Source organism: Convolutriloba macropyga, chromosome 2 (assembly GCF_964194025.1).
Source record: "Convolutriloba macropyga chromosome 2, txConMacr16.3, whole genome shotgun sequence".
NCBI classification, from domain to species: Eukaryota; Metazoa; Xenacoelomorpha; order Acoela; family Convolutidae; genus Convolutriloba; species Convolutriloba macropyga.
In genome coordinates, this window is record NC_134469.1 from 64,009,161 (window position 1) to 64,032,590 (window position 23,430).

Consider the following 23,430-nt stretch of genomic DNA (forward strand, 5'->3'; position numbering starts at 1 on the left):
ACCAAGCAGAGTTTGCTTAATTTTAGAACACACCAGCGCTAGTCAATGGAACCAGGTCCCAACTAAAGATAGTGCAGCTCACGCAACAAGTTTTTTTAAAATGATTTTAACGTATTCAGTGGATATCGTATATATTTTTTTTGCTTTGAATTAAATGAGAAACTTCGCAGGAGGGTCCAGCCAGAGAAAAGTGTGAATTAAAGGGTAGACAAAAGAGTGCAAAGGTAGTGCATTTTGATAAGTGTAATGAGAGTGGGACTAAAGAGTGTAAAGAGTGAACAAAAAGTGTATTTTTCTTGAAATCACACTCTTACACTCTTTCCCTGCTAATTAAGAGTGAAATTGGCTTTACACCCTTATTCTTGATTAAAAACGGTGGAATAAGGATGAATGCCTTGGCCCGGGAACTCGAAGATCCATTTGAAGGCCATCTTAAAATGAGGCATCTTGTAAACTCAATCACCGAGCTCTAATAGTAGGTTGGTGATCTCTGCGCTCAAAAAGTGAGGAAAAAACATTTTGCATGAAAAATAGATTATTGTATTGTTTTATTATGGAGTATACTTTAAAAAGTCACATACATAATATATATGTATATGTATATATATATATATATATATATATATATATATATATATAATGCATACACTTTATATATATATATATATATATATATATATATATATATATATTTATACATATATATATATATATATATATATATATATATATATATATATATATATTTTATATATGTGACTTTTATTCGAAGCATCTTGCCTCAATATATCGAAGACATATCCTCTCAGAAAGTTTGATCCCATGAATTTTCATCTCGTTCGACACATTTCTTGGCAAGCCGATCAGTTTGGTTTACTGTGGTGCACTTCAGCCTCAACATTTCAGCCGGTCAACCATCATTTCATTTGACCTTTTTACAGGGAGTGTAAACACTTATAATCTATTAATTCAGTGGTACATCAGAAATAGAGAAATAAGTTGCAGTAGTTTTTCAGCAGGTTCAGTAGCAAATTTAACTAAAGAAACTTCGAGTAGAACAAGAACAACTTGCCTCGATTATGGAACCAACTGTAAAAATGAGTACACAGAGTTTTGATTGGTCAAAATTTGAGGATACACTGTTTTTTTACACGTTCCAAAGAGCCCTTTTTTACATTTAGTTTCATGCAATAGGTCACAATCCAACTGTTCTGTCAAGACCTTTGATACCGAACTTGGTAAAATTATGGTTCTTCTAACAATTAGAGGAAACATTATGAGCGTTTTTTTCTAAAAAAAGAGTAATAGATAAAATAACACTCAACTTAAATGACTCAGTTTGTATTGATAGCGACTGTTTTGAGCCGCTGGGATTTCTCGTTTATCAATTTTGACTTTGGGTTTTGTTGATTTAATTGCATTATAGAGCAAAATTATTTAGTTCAAGTTTCAAGCGATTCAGATCGATTCCTGAACATTGTGCGTCAATTTGAGCATGATTAGCGTTCATTTTGTCTATATCTATTAGATCTTCATGTTAAATTTTTTCTCCAGCAACAGTTCAGTGGTTTTTATCCTTCAATGATTTTCAGGTTCTTTTGTAATTCAGCAGATTAAAAAGTAATGTCGAAGTATGAAGCAAACAACAATTCTTGAAGAAAACAATCGATTTGTATGTAGGGTGACAAGCTATTTTTCGTCTGCAAGTGAACAATGTTCAGGAATAGCTAGACTCAAAGATCTTGTCAACATTTTGAAGAAAGAGTTGGCTGATCTGATGCAGCCATCTTTGCTCTTAGATCGTGATCAGCCCTCGCCGGCAGAAGTGAGCAATAGCGCAAGTTTTAGCACAACTGGATCTCTTAGGTCTTTGGGTCCGTCATCGGATGATTTGTTGGGAGAGGACAATCTATACGGTATCCCGAATGGTTATTAACGGTTATTAAGAGTTGTTTTTATAAATTCTTAATGCAACAAATTTGGGAAACGTTTTGTTTGTTTTTTGTGTCAGCTTTGAAACTTCTTATCTGGCAGGTTAAAAATAGCCTGTTCTTGTAAATAGACTGGTAAAAAGCGTCTGTTTAATTGTCTAGGTGGTCTATGAAAACTGCTTTCAGTCAGTGAAACATCAGAGCTTTGGAAATCGCTCTGAAAGCGTGAGGTAATTTGTGATGTGCTCAAAGAAGGATGCCACCATCTGTTCATTGCGCTTAAATATTGAGGCATCAAAGCTAAGGAAATTGCTCAAACAGTGAGGTAGTTTGTGCTGTGCACGAAAAAAGAGACAATCACTTGTTTTACTTCTACCTATTTTTTGCGAAAAAAGGTAGTCAATACGTTGTCAGATTTCGAGCTCAAAAAAATCTCTATATAGTGTTCAACATAAAATTTTTTTGGACCTATTTAAGGACTTTTTCAAATATTTTGAGTGTCTAGGGAGGAGAATCAAAACCCAAAAAGAGTCATAGAGTGAGAAAATTTTTTCAATCTGGTGTAAAAAAGTAGCTGATATGTTGTCAGTTTTCAAGCTCAAAAATTGTTTCCTAACCTAGTCAAGGGTTTTTTAAAATATTTTGAGGTTCTGAGGAGGATGTATTTATGTTTCTTTTATCTCCCTTGAATAGTTTTTTCGAAAAATCTTAGCTTTTTAGAGCTCCACTTTATTCTTTGGAGCCTTGGGAAACCTCCTTAAAGTTTAATCACGTCAGCAAAAAAGGATGTTTCTCTATTGATATTAACATAATCAGTTAGCTAACGTTTCTAAAATGACTATATTTTATGCATTTAAAGCAATTGTATGGGATTATGGCTTCTTCATCTTCAAAGCATATATGAATGCCCAAAAAATGAGGTTAGATTCTCTTTCATTTATCAGACTTTCGAGCAATTATATTCATCGCGTTCATCACACTAATCGTACATTTATGATTATACCTTCGTGCGTTCAAGATTAAAGATTAAACCTGTGTGCTTTCATCAGACTATTTGTGCGCTCATGTCCAGACCTTTTTGTTCGTTCATAGTCAGGCGCTCGTGCTTTTATTAAACGTCTGTGAGTTTCTGATCAGACGCTCGTGCGTTTTTTAGGAATATCGTGAGTTCATGTCCAGATCATCATGCGTTCATCAGTCAAGTCGTGCGTTCATGATCATACATCCGTGCTTCTGCAAAACTATTCTTGCGCTCATGTCATGACGTTTGTGTCTTCATGATCAGGCTCTCCTGCGTTTTGTAACTTTTGTGCGTTCATATCCAGATATTCGTGCGTTGATTACTCCATTCGTGCATTCATGATCATTTGTGCATACATTTGTGCATTTTTAAATTATACGTACCTTTGTGCGTTCATAAGACCATTCATGCGCTCATTTTGAGAGGCTTTTGTGTTCATGATCAGAGTCTCGTGCGTTTTTCAGATTTGCTTACGTCCATTTCAAGCACTTTTATGCAGTCATCTGTCTATCCGTGAGTTCATGATCAGACCTTCATTCGTTCATCAAACTAATTGCGCGCTCTTATTCAGACGTTTGTAGGTTCAAGATCTGACTCTCGTTCGCTTATCAGACTTCTACGAGTTTAAGATCAGACTCTTCTACGTTCATAAGAACTTCGTGCGTTCTAAGACAAATTTTCGTGCGTTCTTCAGTCTAGTTGTGCGTTCATGATCATATCTTGGTGCGTTCATAAAACTATTCGTGCGCTCATGTCATGACGTTTGTGTATTCATGATCAGATTCTCGTGCGCTTATCAGGTTTTCATGCCGTTCAAGTCCACACCATCGTGCATTCATCAGACTATTCTTGCTTTCATCAGTCGTTTTTTTGTTCATCAAAAAATATTTAAGCTCATACCCAGATTTTTGTGCGTTTTTGATCTGTCTCTCGTGCGTTTATAAGACTTCTGTGAGTTTACGATCAGATGCTGTTGCCTTTATAAGACTTTCGTTCGTTCATGACCAGATATTCGTGCGTTCATCAGTCTAGTTGTGCGTTCATGATCATATCTTTGTGCTTCCAAAGAACTTTTTGTGCGCTCATGTCATGACGTTTTTATCTTCATGATCAGGCTCTCCTGCGTTTTTGAGTCTTTTGCGCGTTCATATCTAGATATTTGTTTGTTGAGTACTCCATTCGTGCGTTCATGATCATATATTTGTGCATTTTTAATTTATAAGTGCGCTCATGTCTATACGTTTGTGTGTTCATGATGAGACTCTCGAACGTTTATCACCCTTTCGCATTCATCTGCATTCATCAGACTATTCTTGCTTTCATGATCAGACCTTTGTTTGTTCATCAAACTATTTGCGTGCTCAAATCCAGACGTTTGTATATTCATGATTGTGGGTGACTTCTGTGGGTTCACGATCAGACACTGGTGCATTCGTAGGACTTTGGTGCGTTCTTATCTAGATATTCGTGCTATCATGATCATACCTTCGTGCGTTCAAAGGACTATTTGTGCGCTCATGTTTAGGCGTTTGAGTGTTCAAGATAGGATCTGCTGCATTTATCAGATTTTCATGCGTTCATGACAAGAAGTTTGTGCAATTATCGGACTGTTCTTGAGTTCATGATCTTTGCTCTTGGATGGTGTTCACTCCTTACCAGCAGAAGTGAGCATAGAACAAGTTTTAGCACAACTGGATCTCTTAGGTCTTTGGGTCCGTCATCGGATGATTTGTTGGGGGAGGACAATCTATACGGTATCCCGAATGGTTATTAACGGTTATTAAGAGTTGTTTTTATGAATTCTTAATGCAACAAATTTGGGAAACGTTTTGTTTGTTTTTTGTGTCAGCTTTGAAACTTCTTATCTGGCAGGTTAAAAATAGCCTGTTCTTGTAAATAGACTGGTAAAAAGCGTCTGTTTAATTGTCTAGGTGGTGTATGAAAACTGCTTTCAGTCAGTGAAACATCAGAGCTTTGGAAATCGCTCTGAAAGCGTGAGGTAATTTGTGATGTGCTCAAAGAAGGATGCCACCATCTGTTCATTGCGCTTAAATATTGAGGCATCAAAGCTAAGGAAATTGCTCAAACAGTGAGGTAGTTTGTGCTGTGCACGAAAAAGGAGACAATCACTTGTTTTACTTCAACCTATTTTTTGCGAAAAAAGGTAGTCAATACGTTGTCAGATTTCGAGCTCAAAAACATCTCTATATAGTGTTCAACATAAAATTTTTTTGGACCTATTCAAGGACTTTTTCAAATATTTTGAGTGTCTAGGGAGGAGAATCAACACCCAAAAAGAGTCATAGAGTGAGAAAAATTTTCCAATCTGGTGTAAAAAAGTAGTTGATATGTTGTCAGTTTTCAAGCTCAAAAATTGTTTCCTAACCTAGTCAAGGGTTTTTTAAAATATTTTGAGTTTCTGAGGAGGATGTATTTATGCTTCTTTTATCTCCCTTGAATAGTTTTTTCGAAAAATCTTAGCTTTTTAGAGCTCCACTTTATTCTTTGGAGCCTTGGGAAACCTCCTTAAAGTTTAATCACGTCAGCAAAAAAGGATGTTTCTCTATTGATATTAACATAATCAGTTAGCTAACGTTTCTAAAATGACTATATTTTATGCATTTAAAGCAATTGTATGGGATTATGGCTTCTTCATCTTCAAAGCATATATGAATGCCCAAAAAATGAGGTTAGATTCTCTTTCATTTATCAGACTTTCGAGCAATTATATTCATCGCGTTCATCACACTAATCGTACATTTATGATTATACCTTCGTGCGTTCAAGATTAAAGATTAAACCTGTGTGCTTTCATCAGACTATTTGTGCGCTCATGTCCAGACCTTTTTGTTCGTTCATAGTCAGGCGCTCGTGCTTTTATTAAACGTCTGTGAGTTTCTGATCAGACGCTCGTGCGTTTTTTAGGAATATCGTGAGTTCATGTCCAGATCATCATGCGTTCATCAGTCAAGTCGTGCGTTCATGATCATACATCCGTGCTTCTGCAAAACTATTCTTGCGCTCATGTCATGACGTTTGTGTCCTCATGATCAGGCTCTCCTGCGTTTTGTAACTTTTGTGCGTTCATATCCAGATATTCGTGCGTTGATTACTCCATTCGTGCATTCATGATCATTTGTGCATACATTTGTGCATTTTTAAATTATACGTACCTTTGTGCGTTCATAAGACCATTCATGCGCTCATGCTGAGGGGCTTGTGTGTTCATGATCAGAGTCTCGTGCGTTTTTCAGATTTGCTTACGTCCATTTCAAGCACTTTTATGCAGTCATCTGTCTATCCGTGCGTTCATGATCAGACCTTCATTCGTTCATCAAACTAATTGCGCGCTCTTATTCAGACGTTTGTAGGTTCAAGATCTGACTCTCGTTCGCTTATCAGACTTCTACGAGTTTAAGATCAGACTCTTCTGCGTTCATAAGAATTTCGTGCGTTCTAAGACAAATTTTCGTGCGTTCTTCAGTCTAGTTGTGCGTTCATGATCATATCTTGGTGCGTTCATAAAACTATTCGTGCGCTCATGTCATGACGTTTGTGTATTCATGATCAGATTCTCGTGCGCTTATCAGGTTTTCATGCCGTTCAAGTCCACACCATCGTGCATTCATCAGACTACTCTTGCTTTCATCAGTCGTTTTTTTGTTCATCAAAAAATATTTAAGCTCATACCCAGATTTTTGTGCGTTTTTGATCTGTCTCTCGTGCGTTTATAAGACTTCTGTGAGTTTACGATCAGATGCTGTTGCCTTTATAAGATTTTCGTTCGTTCATGACCAGATATTCGTGCGTTCATCAGTCTAGTTGTGCGCTCATGATCATATCTTTGTGCTTCCAAAGAACTCTTTGTGCGCTCATGTCATGACGTTTTTATCTTCATGATCAGGCTCTCCTGCGTTTTTGAGTCTTTTGTGCGTTCATATCCAGATATTTGTTTGTTGAGTACTCCATTCGTGCGTTCATGATCATATATTTGTGAATTTTTCATTTACAAGTGCGCTCATGTCTATACGTTTGTGTGTTCATGATGAGACTCTCGAACGTTTATCACCCTTTCGTGCATACATCAGACTATTCTTGCTTTCATGATCAGACCTTTGTTTGTTCATCAAACTATTTGCGTGCTCAAATTCAGACGTTTGTATTTTCATGATCTGACTTTTTTGCGTTTATCAGACTTCTGTGGGTTCACAATCAGACACTGGTGCATTCGTAAGATTTTGGTGCGTTCCTATCTAGATATTCGTGCTATCATGATCATACCTTCGTGCGTTCAAAGGACTATTTGTGCGCTCATGTTTAGGCGTTTGAGTGTTCAAGATAGGATCTGCTGCATTTATCAGATTTTCATGCGTTCATGACAAGAAGTTTGTGCAATTATCGGACTGTTCTTGAGTTCATGATCGGACCTTCCTTTGTTCATCAAACTATTTGCGCGCTCATATCCTGACTTTTGAGCATTCATGATCTGAGTCTCGTGCGCCTATCAGGCTTCTATGAGTTTACGATCAGACGCTGGTGCCTTCATAAGACGTCTTTGCTTTCATATCCAGATCTTCGTGCGTTGATAAGGCTGTTAGTGCGTTCTTGTTCACACCTTCGTGCGCTTATCAGCGCTCATATCCAGATGGTCTTACGTTAATCAGACGTTTGTGGTTTTGTGTGTGTGTGTGGGTGTGTAATGGGATATGTGTTGTGTGTGCCTGTGTGTGTGGTGTGTGGTGCGTGCGGCGTGTGTGGTGTATATAAGTGTTGCTGTGTATGTGTGGTGTGTGGTGTCTGTGTTTGTGAACTCCTCTTCTTATAATACCCCTACTCTTGCATTGTCTCATCTTTTCCACCATTATGTGTACGTGCGACGATGTGTTTGTGTGTGTGCGGTGTGTGGGTTTTGCGTGATGTGAGTGTGTATGGGACTTGTGTATGTGTGTTTGTGCACGTTTATTCCTCCTATTACCAGTACGTTTGAACTTGCATGGTTTCATCTTTTCTCTCATAGTGTGTGTGTGTGTTTTGTGCCCTGTTTCTGTGTGTGCTTGTGTTTTGTATGTGTGTGTGTGTGGGGCGTGTGTGTGTTGTGTTCTACCATTCCACTACTCCCCTCTTTAACCCCTATTCTTACATCGTTTTACCACCCCCCCCCCCATTACCTCACTCCCATTTTCCCCTACTTTTTCATTTTATTACTCCCCATAACCCCCTACTCTTTTATCGTTTTACCACCCTCAACCGGTTACTTTTACGTCGTCCCCACACCAAATACCCTCCGACAATTACAACGTTTTACCCCCAGTACCACGCTACTCTTACATCCTTTAACCCATTACCCTCCTACCTTTACATCGTTCCCTCCATTTATTACCATCCTACTCTTACATCGTAATGCCACCAATAATCCCTGCTCGTACGTCGTTCGTTTTGCCCCCCCCCCCCTCCCTACCCTCAAATACCCCCCACACTTACATAATTTTCCCTCATTACCAACCCCGCATCACCCTTTACTATTGGATCGTTGATCGTTTCAGCCACTACTTTTACATCGTTTAAAACCTCTTTACCACACTACTCTTGCGTGGTTCCCCCCTCAACTCCATACTGCTACATCGTTTTACCCCTGTCACACCCTCTCCTACATCGTTTTACCCCTTTACCCCCATTATTATCTACTCTTACATCGTAATACGACCATTAACCCCTACTCTTACATCGTTCGCTCCACACCCAAAACCCCCCACACTTGAACGATTTTCCCTCCTTGCCCCTCCAACAACCGCATCACCCCCTACTCTTGGATCGTTTCCCTCACTGCTCTTGCTTTTTTTATAACCTTTACCGGACTACTCTTGCAAGACTCCCCACATTCTCTCCGTACTCTTTTATTGTTTTACGCCTGTTACCACCATTCTTCTATCGTTTTACCCACCATTATACCCCTGCTCTTAGATTGTGCTACGCCCAATACCCCTACTATTACATCGTTTTAGCCCTCATTACCCCCGGGCGTGCATTAGTTTACCCACCTTTAACCCTGCTCTTACACTGTTTAACCCCCCTCATCCCCCTAATTTTACATCGTTTTACCCCCAATGCCCACATACATTTAAATTTCCCCCCCATCCTGCTACTTTTACATGTTTTTGCCCCCAATATCTCTAACCCGTACATTGTCCCCTCCATTACACTTCTACTCTTACATCGTTTCAAGCCCACTGCCCCTTTTCTTACAGTGTTCTTACCCCAACTCATCAATTGTTTACTCCCATTACACCGCATCACCCCCTACTCCTGCATTGTCTTACATCCAATTACCCCGTACGCTTACAACATTTTACCCCCCAAAACCAAAAACACGAATAACAGCCCAATACTTCATTGGAGAATTTTTTATCAAATCCTCAACCGGAATTCTCGCAGTAAAGAAACTGCCGTATGCGGGTTTGAACATCACACCTCCTGCTTTTCAACAACCATTCATTCTACTGTGCAATCTGTTGCTTACTTGTATAATAGTTCTTGTAAGTTTAAATTGGATTCAACAAACGTTACAAAAATCAATTTCGTTTAAAATTTTTAAAATTTACGATTTTTAGCTCTGTGTTTTTTATTATGCCGCTTGAACGGTGAAGAAAACAGTGAAAACAAAAAATTCAATGCTAAAACACTCGAGGCTCACAAATAATCACCGCAAAAAGAGATTGCATTGATATTTAACAGCAAATAGACGTGAGAGGGGGAGTTATGTTTTTAGGCGTTAATTTTTCATTTCTCTTCACTTTCATCTAAGAAAAAGTATCATTATTTGAATTGATCTGAATAACTCTTTGTTCCAATTTAAAAACAATATTCTTGAAAATTTTCTTGGTTCTATACAACCAAAAACTGATGAAAATCTAACTTTCTCTTTTTCAAAAAAAGCTTTTTATAACCTTATCTTTGAATTGAAATTTATTTGAGTTGTAATCTCATTAGGAGCAGAGGCTGTAACTAAATACTCTTTTTGTGAACTGTTTACGTCCTTTTTCTTTAAGATTTCTGTGAAAAATTGAAAATCTTCAATCTCTCAGCTGGTTGGAGCAGAAAAAACTTTATCAAGAAGGCTTAGTATTGAGTGTTTGTAAATAAAAATCCCAACCCACTGATATAAAATTTAGGCTTAATAGTCTACCAAATTTGGAAGAGTCAGAATAACCGATTTTAAAAAATCATTTTTTGAACAAAAGTTTTTGTTCTATTAAAAAAATAACTTCCAACTGAATCTTTCAAATTGATAAAAAATGCCAGATTAGTGCGCCGATGAAACGTGTCAACCTTTTGCTTTTTTCATTTTATTTGATTATGAATTAAAAATTTAGAAACATTTTTTGACGTAGTTGTCTATTACGATAGGAAGAGATAGAGAATTTTTCAGATATTTTTCTGGTGTGAACCATCAATATATGAAACTATAATGAAACAGCCAATATATCAAATAAGATTGCAAATTGCTTAATTTGTGAGTTACATTAGCAAAAAATTGTCAAAGTTTTTTTTCAAAAACACCGTACTCTTACCCTCCCTCCCTCAAAATTACTCCCTTTACCCCTACATTGAAGTATAATTACAGCCCATTACCACATTGGTGTAAATTTTTTCACGGTTTTTAACGGAATCCTCACAGAACTGAAACTGCCGTACGCGGGTTTGAACATCTCACCTCCTGATTATCAACAAATTCTCATTCCACTGCACCACCAGTCACCTGCTTTTATACATTTTTTTGTTTCTTTAATTTGGATTGAAAAATCCTTATTGAAAATAACTGAAAATTTGTAAAATTTGCGGTTTTTGGCAGTGGATTATTTATATTTGCCGCTTGAGCGATGAAAAAAATAATTAACCGAAAAATTGAGAAAAATTTAAAATCTTCGATCTGTCAGCTGGTTGGAACAAAAATAACTTTATCAAGAAGGCCTACTAATGAGCTTTAGTATTTTTTGTTTGTTCCAATTTTAAAAGAAATGCTTCCAACTGAATCACCTAAAATGATAAATAATGCCAGATTAGTGCGCCAATGAAACGTGTCAACTTTTTGCGTTTTTTCGTTTTATTTGATTACGAATTAATATTTCTAAGAAACTTTTTTCGACATAGTTGTCTATTACAATAGGAGGAGATAGAGAATTTTTCAGAATTTTTTCTGGTGTGAACCAACAATATATAAAACTATAATGAAAAAGTCAAAATATCAAATTAAATTGCAATTCGCATAATTTTTGAGTTACCTTAGCGAAAAATTGTCAAAGTTTGATTTCAAGAAAACCGTAATGTTACACATTTTTACCCCCAGATGGTTGCACAATTGTACCCTCCCTCCCTCGAAATTACTCCCATTACCCGTACATTGAAGTATAATTACAGTCCATTACCACATTGGTGTAAATTTTTTCACGGTTTTTAACGGAATCCTCACAGAACAGAAACTGGCGTACGCGGGTTTGAACATCTCACCTCCTGATTATCAGCCATTTCTCATTCCGTTGCACCATCAGTCACTTGCTTTCATAATTTTTTTGGATTGAAAAATCGTTATGGAAAATAAATCAATTTTGTAAAATTTCCGGTTTTTAGCGGTGAATTATTTATGTTTGCGGCTTGAGCGATGAAAAAAATATTTCACCGCTATCAATGGGAAGCGGTTGATTTCAAAAATTTACCGCTGAAGCGCTCAATTCTCCCAAAAAATAAAAAGTTTACATTGATATTTAACTATGAATAGAATTGAGATGTGCGGCTTTTAGGGGTGAATTTTTTGATTTTCACTTTCACCTATGAAAAAATAATACTAATTCATTGAAACTACTCCGCGAAAGTTCAATATTTTAGACTTATCCTACAAGGAGTGTCACTGAATATGAAATTGAATTGATTTGGATAACTCTTTTACCCAATTAAACAACAAGATTATTGAAAAACATTTTTCGCTGATATGCAACTAAAAACGAATGAACCTTTTATTTTTGAGTGGAAATTCAATTGAATTTTATCTCATTTGGTGCCAAGGTTGTAACATAAACTTTTTTTGTGAACTATATACGTCGCTTTAGTAAAAGAATACAGTGAAAAAAATTCTATCTGTCTGCTGGCTGTTACGAAATATACATTATTATTATTAGGGCTCAGTAATTTGCGTTTGCAAATAGTAATCCGAAAAAGCTAACTAAAATTTTAACATGATAGACAACCAATTGAGGTTTTAGCGGTTATTTCTTAGCGAGATTTGCAGTTTGAGGATGCAATATTTTTCTACCGCATTCAACGGAAATCTCACACCAAAGAAACGGAGGTACGCGCGTTTGAACCTCTCACCTCCTGCTTGCCAACAACATTTTATTCTACTGTGCCATCTGTCGCTTACTTTTTTAATATTTTTTGTGAGTTTAAACTGGATTCAATAAACATTTCGGAAAACAAATGCGTTGAAAATTTGTAAATAGAAATTTTGTAATTTGTGAATTTGTAAATTTGTAAAAAAAAATATTTGAAAAAAGCTGCCACTCGAAAGCTGACAAAACAAAGAAAACAAAAACTTAACCGCTAAAAAGCTCGTGAATCACGAACATTCACCTCAAAAAATTCAAACAAAATTCTGGAGAACCTAATTTCAAATCTAATGTATTAGACTTACCACACATAGATAATCACTGAAAAAGAGACTGAATTGATTTGAGTAACTATTTGTTCCAAAATAAAATACACTAATGAAAAAATTTTTTTACGTAGATGCAACTAAGAACGGAATAACATCTAATTTCTTCGAAAGAAGCTGTTTTTTGTTTTAATTATAAAAAATTTTCTTGCTAAACAATCCATTAAAATGACGAGTAATGCAAAATTAGTGCGCCAATGAGACCTGCCAATTTTTGATCAAATTTTCTTGTTTTGTTTCCCTATAATTTTTTTTCGAAGCATTCTTTTAATTTGTTGTCAAACAAGAAAAGAGGAATAGAAAGCTTTTCTAATGTTAAATACTATCAACCAACAAAAATTGAAAACTTTAATATAAAAACCAAAATTCGAGAAACGATAATATTTGCACAGTTATTGAGTTAAATTAGCAAAAAAACGGCAAAAAGTTATTTCAAGAACGCTCTCAAAGATTGCAAAAGTAAAATTGCTTTCATTGGAGAAAACAAAAATTGAAACGGCTGTTTTTAGTTGTGTTTTAAGGAAGAAAATATAGCCATAATTTTGACCAAACATTGGATCAAATGGAACAATAACACGTTTCTGTTTCTAGAGGTAATAACAACAATTATTATTGTACAAATATTAACAGACAGATTTGCAAAAAAATTTTGTAAAAGCAGAGAAAATGTAAACGACAACAATGGAATTCAGTCAAATGTTCACAAAAACATTATGCTCCAATAACCCCGTGAAAAAAAAACAAAAATCAAAAATTGTTTGAATTCTATGCTGGACGGGCTTTCTAAAGTGACAAGTGACAACCTTCTACGATGTATGTATCGATCGGCCAAAATTGATTGAACAAAAAAACATTTTTGACAATATACTTTAAACAAAACCCACTACTGCAACTATTCGCAGAATTCAACCTTTTTTTCAAAAGAGGTGAAGTATTCTGAACGCGTTCAATGCATTTTTGTCAAATATTACATTGTTTCCATCAAAAATTGACTTTACTATAAAATTTCTGTGGAATTTACTTTTACTATAAATTTTTAGTGAAGAAATTAAAGTCTTCAATCTGTCAGCTGGTTGGAATAAAAATAAACCTTATCAAGAAGGCTGAGTATTGAGTAATTGCAAATAATAATCCCAACCCACTGATATAAAATTTAGCCTTAGTAGTCTACCAAATTTGGAAAAGTCAGAAAAACCGATTAAAATAATCATTTTTTGAATAAAAGATTTCGTTCCATTTTCAAAAGAAATGCTTCCAACTGAATCACTTGATATGATAAATAACGCCAGATTAGTGCGCCAATGAAACTTGTCAACTTTTTGCGTTTTTTCGTTTTATTTGATTACGAATTAATATTTCTAAGAAACTTTTTTCGACATAGTTGTCTATTACAATAGGAGGAGATAGAGAATTTTTCAGAATTTTTTCTGGTGTGAACCAACAATATATAAAACTTTAATGAAAAAGTCAAAATATCAAATTAAATTGCAATTCGCATAATTTTTGAGTTACCTTAGCGAAAAATTGTCAAAGTTTGATTTCAAGAAAACCGTAATGTTACACATTTTTACCCCCAGATGGTTGCACAATTGTACCCTCCCTCCCTCGAAATTACTCCCATTACCCGTACATTGAAGTATAATTACAGCCCATTACCACATTGGTGTAAATTTTTTCACGGTTTTTAACGGAATCCTCACAGAACAGAAACTGGCGTACGCGGGTTTGAACATCTCACCTCCTGATTATCAGCAATTTCTCATTCCGTTGCACCATCAGTCACTTGCTTTCATAATTTTTTTTGGATTGAAAAAAATGTTCTATCAGTCTGCTGGTTGTTACGAAAAATACATTATTAATATGAGGGCTCGGTAATTTGCGTTTGCAAATAGTATTCCGAAAACGCTAATCTAAAATTTTAACATGATAGACTACCCACTGAGGTTTTAGCGGTTATTTCGAAGCGAGATTTGCAGTTTGAGGATGCAATTTTTTTCTACCGCTTTCACCGGAAATCTCACACAGAAAAAAGAGGTACGCGCGTTTGAACCTCCCACCTCCTGCTTGCCACCAACATTTCATTATACTGTGCCATCTGTCGCTTACTTTTTAAATATTTTTTGTGAGTTTAAATTGGATTCAATAAACATTTCGGAAAACAAATGCGTTGACAATTTGTAAATAGTAATTTTGTAAATAGTAAATTTGTAAATTTTTTTTTAAAATATTTGTAAACAGCTGCCGCTCGAACGGTGAAAACAACAAAGAAAACAAAAATTTAACCGCTAAAAGACTCGTGAATCATAAACATGCACCTCAAAACACTATAACAAAATTCTAGAGAAGCTACTTTTAAATGTAATGTATTAGACTTACCACACATAGATGATCACTGATTAAGAGACTGAATTGATTTGAGTAACTATTTGTTTCAAAAAAAACAATAATGAAAAAAGTTTTTTTACGTAGATGCAACTAAGAACGGAATAGCATCTAATTTCTTCGAAAGAAGCTGTTTTTTGTTTTAATTACAAAAAATTTTCTCGATAAACAATCCTTTAAAATGACGAATAATGCAAAATTAGTGCGCCAATGAGGCCTGCCAATTTTCGCTTAAATTTTCTTTTTTGTTTGCTTATAAATTTTTTTCGAAGCGTTCTTTTAATTTGTTGTCAAACAAGAAAAGAGGAATAGAAAACTTTTATAAAGTTAATTACTATCAACCAACAAAAAATGAAACCTATAATATAAAAACAAAAATATCAATAAACGAAAAAATTCGCACAGTTATTGAGTTAAATTAGCAAAAAAATGGCAAATTTATTTCAAGAACGCTCTCAAAGATTGCAAAAGTAAAAATTGCTTTCATTGGTGAAAACAAAAATTGCTCCGTCAGTTTTCAGATGTGTTTTGAGGAAGAAAATATAGCCATGATTTTGACCAAACATTGGATCAAATGGAACAATAACACTTTTCTGTTTCTAGAAGTAATAACAACAATTATATTTGTACAAATATTAACAGACAGATTTGCAAAAAATTTGTAAAAGCAGAGAAAATGTAAACGATTACAATGGAATTCAGTCAGATGTTCACAAAAATGTTATGCTTCGATAACCAGTGAAAACAAACAAAAATCAAAAAATTGTTTGAACTCTATGCTGGACGGGCTTTCTAAAGTGGCCAGTGACAACCTTCTACGATGTATATATCGGTCGGCCAAAATTGATTGAAAAAAAAACAGTTTTGAGTATATATTTTAAACAAAACCAGGTTTTGCTCCCACTACTGCAACTATTCGCAGCATTCAATGTTTTTTTTAAAAGAGGTGAAGTATTCTGAACGCGTTCAACGCATTTTTGTCAAATATTACATTGTTTCCATCAAAAATTGTTTTAATAGAAACTTGTTCTCACTAAGCGTTAAAAATTTGTGCCGTTGGTGTTCCTTCACCGATTTCGACGCGTTCAAGGCAATTCTTGCACCTTATTTGCAACATTTTTGGGCATTAAGATATTTCGTAAATTTGATGATTTTTTGTATGATTTGCCTTTTTTAGCAATGAATTGTTTTATCCATCCGCATTTACCACACTAAACGATAAAAATTGCTATTCTTACATCTCTTCACCGTATTCAGCTCAAATATTACATTTATTAACATTTTTTTGCGTTGAAACTCTGACCAGGGATATACCGCAGAGTTGTTATTAAATAACGTATCACATGTCTATCCGTGGTTGCGCCCTACTCTTTTCACCTACCATGGGATGTGACCATAATACAATTATATTCCATACTTTAATCAACGTTTTCGCTTCAGGTTTATAACTGTAGAATTTTGTATTTCCTCCACGTTAGTAGTCGGGGACCACCCTAAATTCTTCACGAGAAACTTGTTAATTAGTGATATTTTTTCTAAGTTAGTCACAATGTCCCCTGTCGTCCAAGTCTTGCATTCGGTTATGAAACAACTAGGCTGCTCAAAAGGTAAGTTCACGTAACTTGGTCAGAAGAAATCGGTCAAATCTGAAGAGATGTAGAGTACTTCATTTCAAAAAATTGTGTTGGGATTCCTTGGAAGTTAACAGCCTCGGCGGTTTCTCGTTTATGGCTTGCAATAAATTATCTTCTATCTTCTTTTTGTCTAGAAAGACCAACTTCACTTGACAATGATTCAATTTTCGCTGCTTCAATTGCTTCAGTGTGAACTCTTCTAGTGACATCAGAATTACAATGGGTATTCTAAACCTCGTTTTTGACAACAAAGATTAGTGTTGAGTAACTCGTTTTTAGCAACTTCTGGATTTGCAACGTAAAAGGGATCGCAACCTCTCGAATTGCCACAATTTTTTTTCGAACTACTGCTACAGAAAAAGTGACTCCCTTACGTATTGTTTTGGCTTTGACTTCAAAAAAAAACAATCAAATGACATAACCTGAACGTTTTTTTTTTACAATGCTATTTTCTTTTAGAGCTATAGAAACACGAACAAAAGCTGTAACAGACTTCTGACGTTGCCAAATACTCAATCGGTTAAATTTTTCAATCAAGATATCAGCCCTATGTGGAAGCTTAGTTGCCCCCATTTCTAATCCCAAAACTATTTCTTAAAAAAAAACAGCAAGGACACCTCCCCCAAGGCATGTACTATCACCCAAACAACTTTGGTCATGTCGAGAGGACTACCTAATGATAACTGCTCTTTATCATATTTGTCCAGTTAAAATCGCACACCAGTTTGTCCAGTTGGCAAACCCGTTCATCATCAGGAAGGCCCTCAGCTCCTGCATTGACCCACTTCCCTCCTCGCGGAGAACTAATGTACACTCATCCAGCAATTAAACCACCAAGAAATGAGCAGACAACCGAGTCATTTTGATCCTCAACGTCAAACCCATAATAAGGGTTTACTCAGTTTCAATTTCATCAAGGTCGGGTCCCCGTTGAATCTGTAGTAGCAGTTTCTTTATCTTAGTTAATTTATTCGTTTGAATTTTAGTCAGATATTGGTCATTGCGAAAGAACTGAATTGGCTCTTCCTTTCTCTTTTAGGTTTTAGTTTGGTTCAAACAATTTCGTCCATTACGCATTTTTCGTTTTTCCTTGATCACTTACATCAATTTCTATCATGTTGAGTTTCAATAAAACGAAGCGCAATTTAGATTGACCTAATTAAATTCTGACAAGCATGAATAGAAATTAACGCTTTTGAATAAATGACGCATGCTTATTTTGAAACGTGCTACGTAATTATCCCTTTAATACAATTCTCCAGATCTACGATTTTCATTAGTTTTATTGCCGAGTATCAACTTAAAGAATAGTAACAGCTCCCATGTTTCGAAGTTAGAGTTTTTAGTTGGGGAGCAAGAAAAACCGGCAAAATAGTGCCAGTTCATCATCGTATTTGATCCTTCCTCAAACAATATTTTATTTCTAAGCAGAATCAACAAACTCTGCTTGGCGTCCCAAAAATTTCAAACACTTGCTTCTCACAACAGAAACTAAAGAACGAGAGTTAGTGACAGCATCCTCCCTCGTGCAGTGGTACTAGAACAAAGGGAGCTGGAGTTCCAATCACCAGTGGTTTCAACCAACGCGGTTTTCTACTGTGATTAGGTACATATCCGCCAATCAGTCCAGAGTTTTATAAAAGGGCAGCCTAAATTGATTCCAAAGCACTAGCTTTTATTACAGACGTCTACGTGGTGCAAAATCGCTGCCTCCATGTAGTTGAAATAGTTACTATTCGATTTTTCTGCCTCCATTGGTCCCCAAAACGCCATCGTGAACAAAATGAGGATGCATTCAACTGATCTAAGACTTTCTTCCATACAACCACTGGAACCAAAATTTGGAGAAAAAGGAGTTTTCAATCCCAGTAGAATCTACGCTGGTTGCTTTTTGCGACCGCGAGCTTATTCCACCTGGATGCAAGCGCCAACTCCTCTGGTCCCAATTGTAATGCTTCCTGTCGCGTTGAGGAGTCCAGTTTAAGAAAATCAATGTTCTCCTTGAGCTGTAAAAAAGTCATGGGATATTTTTACTGATAGCATCATCCTGCTGCTGAATTTTGTGTTCATCTTATGTTATCCTAATTCAGGACGCCTATGCCTAAACAGGACGCTTTCCCCAGGTCGGCAATCCTGTCCTACAATTTTTCTCTCATCACCCCGCAAGATTGTCGTGAATGGGTCAAAACAACCTAAAAACAACTAACCGTTGGCAGCTACCCGTTAACTCTTCTCTCTCACCCGGGCCCAGTCCAGAAGATCTGATGTTCAACTTGAAAGACCCTCAGCGTTGCCGTGATGATCCTCGGCTCGGTGCACGAATTTGATGTCCAGTTCTTGAAGCTTCTGAATTGTCCGGATTGTCAAACTATTGATATCTAACGGAAATTCAATTGTGATCTGGCATGGTCCATCTTAAACACAAATAGTAAGCCTAATAAGAAGTATCTGTGCTACTTCAAAGCTTGGATGACGACATGGCCTGTCTTTTGTTGTCGAACACTTCAGCTCTGGGCGACTTACGAACAATCGCCACGAATACACCAAGGTCTGATCTACTCCGTTGATATGGAAACCATTGAGGGCACTGCGCTACTACACACATTGCTGGCATCGGTATCTACAATAAAAAATCCATGACACCTTTGCAGTAGAAGACAGAGGCAGTCGCAAGCTCTAGCCTCAGCTTATCCAAATGATTTTGATGAGGGGTGTCCACTCGAAAAGTGCGTTCTTCTTGGTCAAATCGTGGAGTGGCTTGGGGGTGTTAGCAAAAACTTCCAGCCCCCTTTAGTTATGAAAAAAATCCAATAAAGGAGCGGATATCCGCCGCCGTTTCGGGAATTGGCCATTTCTTAAATATTCATGTCTCTTAAGGTATGAGGAATGTTTTATTCACGCTGATGGCATTACTTAGGTACACCAATTGTCTCCGAAAAAGCTGACGCGTCTTTAGCTTCATTTGTAGATAGAAATTTTCTAGCTGCAAGAACACTTCTTTGAGATGCTTTAGGTGAATCTATGACGTATTGCTATATGTTTGTCCAGAAGAAAGAAATTGGATTGACAAAGTGTCTTCTGAAACAACTGTTTCAAGATTGGGCAAAAGTTTGCTAGCTCATTGGAAAGACAAAGTTATACTCTGATACTTTTGTAAAAGCCTCCTTCCGGCGTCGCAAAAGCTGCCTAGTGTCTATGACCAGCAGCTACAGGTACTGGCCAGTACCCAATTACAAGAACTACGAAAAATAAATTTCCATTCACAGCGACAAATGCTTGAGGTTGATCAGTCATTGCATAGGCATCTTTAATTGTGACACCGTTCATTGTGTTATAAATTTCGCAAAACCTTTATCTTTCGTCTTTGTTTCTCTGCAGTGCGGTTGTTGTAGTGTATGTGTTTCCAGATGGCATTATCACTCATCAATATTTTTGACCTTTTTAATGATGGTTATCCAGCTGGTGAGTTTCGACGTGCGCAAAACTTGATTGATTTAATGTCCCCTCTTTCAATCCGATTCTTCACCAGATCATTTGATATCAGCTCAGTATGGTCCAAATCAAACACGTCTCTGCATTTGATTTCAAAGTTCCACAAGACTGCCCCCGTGATCGCCTTTTACTCCTGGAACGAACTCACTCAGGATCAGCTCAGCCGCTTGTAGAGGCGAACACGGAGGACTAGGTTTGTCTCCGACTTGCCTAAGGTATCCATCCTTTTGATTAAAATATGGTTTTTCTTGACCTGCAATCTCTCTCCCATCGGTTGGTGTCTCTTCCTCCTCGTTAATTGCACATCCCACGATCTTTCCAACCTCACAATTGTTGTTGTACATATTACCAGAGGCCATCCTTACCTTCAATTGTCTGGGTTTTATCAGTATTTTGAACAATTTGGTGGACAGCCTTCTTCGTCCCGGCTTCTGAAGTCAGATTTGGTTTGCCGTTCTGCGTTGCCCGGCACAATTTTTCCATTTTTCGAGAATTACAGCTGACTCACGTGGAGCTGTCCACAACTGTTTTGTATGCAATGCGTTTGCACAATTATGTTTTGTAGTTCTCTGAGTCTAAGAATCTTATCGGTCTTCAAATCATCTCTGAAAATACTTCACTTTCGTCGCTACTCCTACCCATTTTTATGTGAATTTTTGCTGATCCCGGAGAACTTATATCGGTTTCTGATGTCCAATAAGCATGTCGAAGCTGAAAGGTCTTTTTATCTTAGTCGCAGCTCCTGGTTCCCTCAAAATTTTCCTGGTTTGCTCGAAAATCTGGTTCACCTCACCCGTCACCGTGATGACTAACGTGTGTCCGTAGGAGAAGTTCTCATATTAGAGCGATCGTAGAGGCGGAAACTCTGCTTGGATATACTAAGTTGATCTTTCCGTTTTGGCAAATTTTTGTCCATAGTGACTGTTTTTTATTAAAAAAAATGTCGTGATCTTCTCGAAGCAGCAGCTCTTTTATCTCTTGCTCAGACAACCTGTTGATGAACTGCTCTCGTTTCATGTTGTCGCCCATCTTGGCCTGCACTGTGGCATTTGCGATTACTCCCATTGAAGTTATCTTTCTGGACAGCTCTTGAATGCCATCCTTCTCACCCTGGGTAAAGTTCTTAAACTCGGCTCTCACAGTTCTCTTATTCCTGTACCTTGAAATCAAGCGTTTCAAGTGCATCGTCATGCTTGCCGCATTTGGGGATGGTTGGCCTTGTTCTTGAATTTGGTAATGCCGAGACTTGGCATTAAACACTTGCAACGCCCAACCTACCAGAAGGATTGGTATAGTGCTTCGAGCCTGCCCAATAGTACAACAGTGTTCGTTTATGATGTTGGGGAATCAGAACCAGTTGGGAAACAGCTCTAACGTGAATTTTTCGGGCCAGAGAGAAAATTTGTTATAAGCCAATTGATTTTGCACCAGGAGCACAGACTCCGTAAAATGCTGTCTCTTGTTCTCGTTCATTCTTAAATGTTTCCTCGAAACATTAGCCTGAACTGAACTCTGAAATGAACTGATTAATGTTCCCACTCGTTTTTTTTGTAGGCCTGCCTAAGAGAAATGCCCAATCTGGAGCCCTGTGAAATTTCTATATAGCTGGGATAAATGTTGGGATTAATGTTAAAGCTTGGTTTAATAGTTGGGATTACACTACTACCCGAAAATCTATATGAAAAATTAATTGGCGGGAAGGTTTCCTTCAAAGTTAATGAAAGTTTCCCCGTCCTGTCTAGCCTTCCGCTATAAATCAGCTCAGCTGCTCAAAAATTAGATTGACGTAACTAGTTGGAACAAGTAAACCGAAACAGGAAAAAATCGATTGGATTTTAAGCACTTTAGAGCATTTCAATTTAATCGATAGTGTTATAATTTATTAAAAGATCCCAAAATCTCAAATGAATAGGTCAAGTTAAGTTACCTATCTCGGGTTACATCCTCGTGAATCTCTCCTTCTGGGCTCACGATATTCCATCTGCCTTTTTTCAAGAAAGACCAATTTTACTTGACAATGATTCATTTTTGCCTTTAAGAATTATTTCAATTCGAACACCGTTATGATATCAGAGTTACTATGGGCATTCTAAAACTCGACTACCACAAGAAAAAGCAGTGGTAATTTGCTCCTTATTTCAGCTAATTGAATTGCAAAGTAATTGGTCGCGTGAACAATGTATTTTCTCGAACTGCTGCTACGGAAAACGTGACTCCCTGACACAATGTTTTTGCGTTTATTTCAAAGCAACAATCAAATAGTATAAATATGAATGCTTTTTTCATACAATTCTCAATTTTTGTACGCTTTTCCAACTGAAACAAAAGCAGTATCAGGCTTCTGATGCTACCAACTAATCAAGCGGTCAAATTCTCACCTCAAGATATTAGCCTTTTTGGAAGTTAAGTATCCCTCATTTTTTCTTCTAAAACAAGTTTCACAAACGTGAAAACAACGAAACCTGCTCCCGTGGTAGGTACTATCAACCCAACAATTTTGACAAAGCTTAGGTGATTATCTGATAATAACTCGTTTCTATTATCTTGGTCCCCCTCAGAAAATCAATAGTGCACATGCTCCTTTTCTAGAACTCTCACTTTTGTACCATATTTAACCGGTTCGTCAAGTGGGTTGATCTGCAAACCATCGGTTTTACTAACAGTTTCTTTCTAACGATTTTTGAAATTCGAGTTTTATCATTTTCAATTGCCCCACCTTATGAAAATGAAGACTTTTTGAAATTCTGCAAGGACAATTCAATTCAAAACACAGCAAAACAAACAAGGATACTTCAGATAATTTGTTGCTGTTTCTGGTAAAAAGGATAGCAAGATATATATACAACCATAGATTCCACAATTTTTTGTAAGATCTTTCAGTTTTCTGACAAATTTGTTTTAGCTGGACTCATCAGAGTGTAGATCACCGGACTAAGATTTTTTGAGACACGGCATAAAGCTTACATTAAAAAAGTTTATTACTGTGTTAAATCTCATTTCTACTAAGTTTGGCAATTTTTTTGCGGGAAGGCAGTAATGATATTTCGTACAAGTAACCAGTCGAAGCGCTGGGCAGGCATAAAGAGATATTGGTCAACAAAATGGTTTTAAATTGGAAAGGTATCTGTACCACTGTTGTTCAAAGGTCATTCCCTCTTCGTCCAATCGGTTACATTAAGATTTTTTGCATAAAATCTGAATTGATTTAAATTTTAATAGATTGGATATAAGATGGTATTAACCTAGCGGTAAGCAACAATTGGCTTC

At 36.6% G+C, this 23,430-nt stretch overlaps 1 protein-coding gene across 2 annotated transcripts in view; it reads left to right on the forward strand.

Annotated features, from left to right (window-relative positions):
- Positions 1 to 23,430, forward strand: part of LOC142335402 (proteasome maturation protein-like) — a 517,526-nt gene that overhangs the window by 322,207 nt on the left and 171,889 nt on the right. The gene's annotated exons all lie outside the window — the stretch shown is intronic.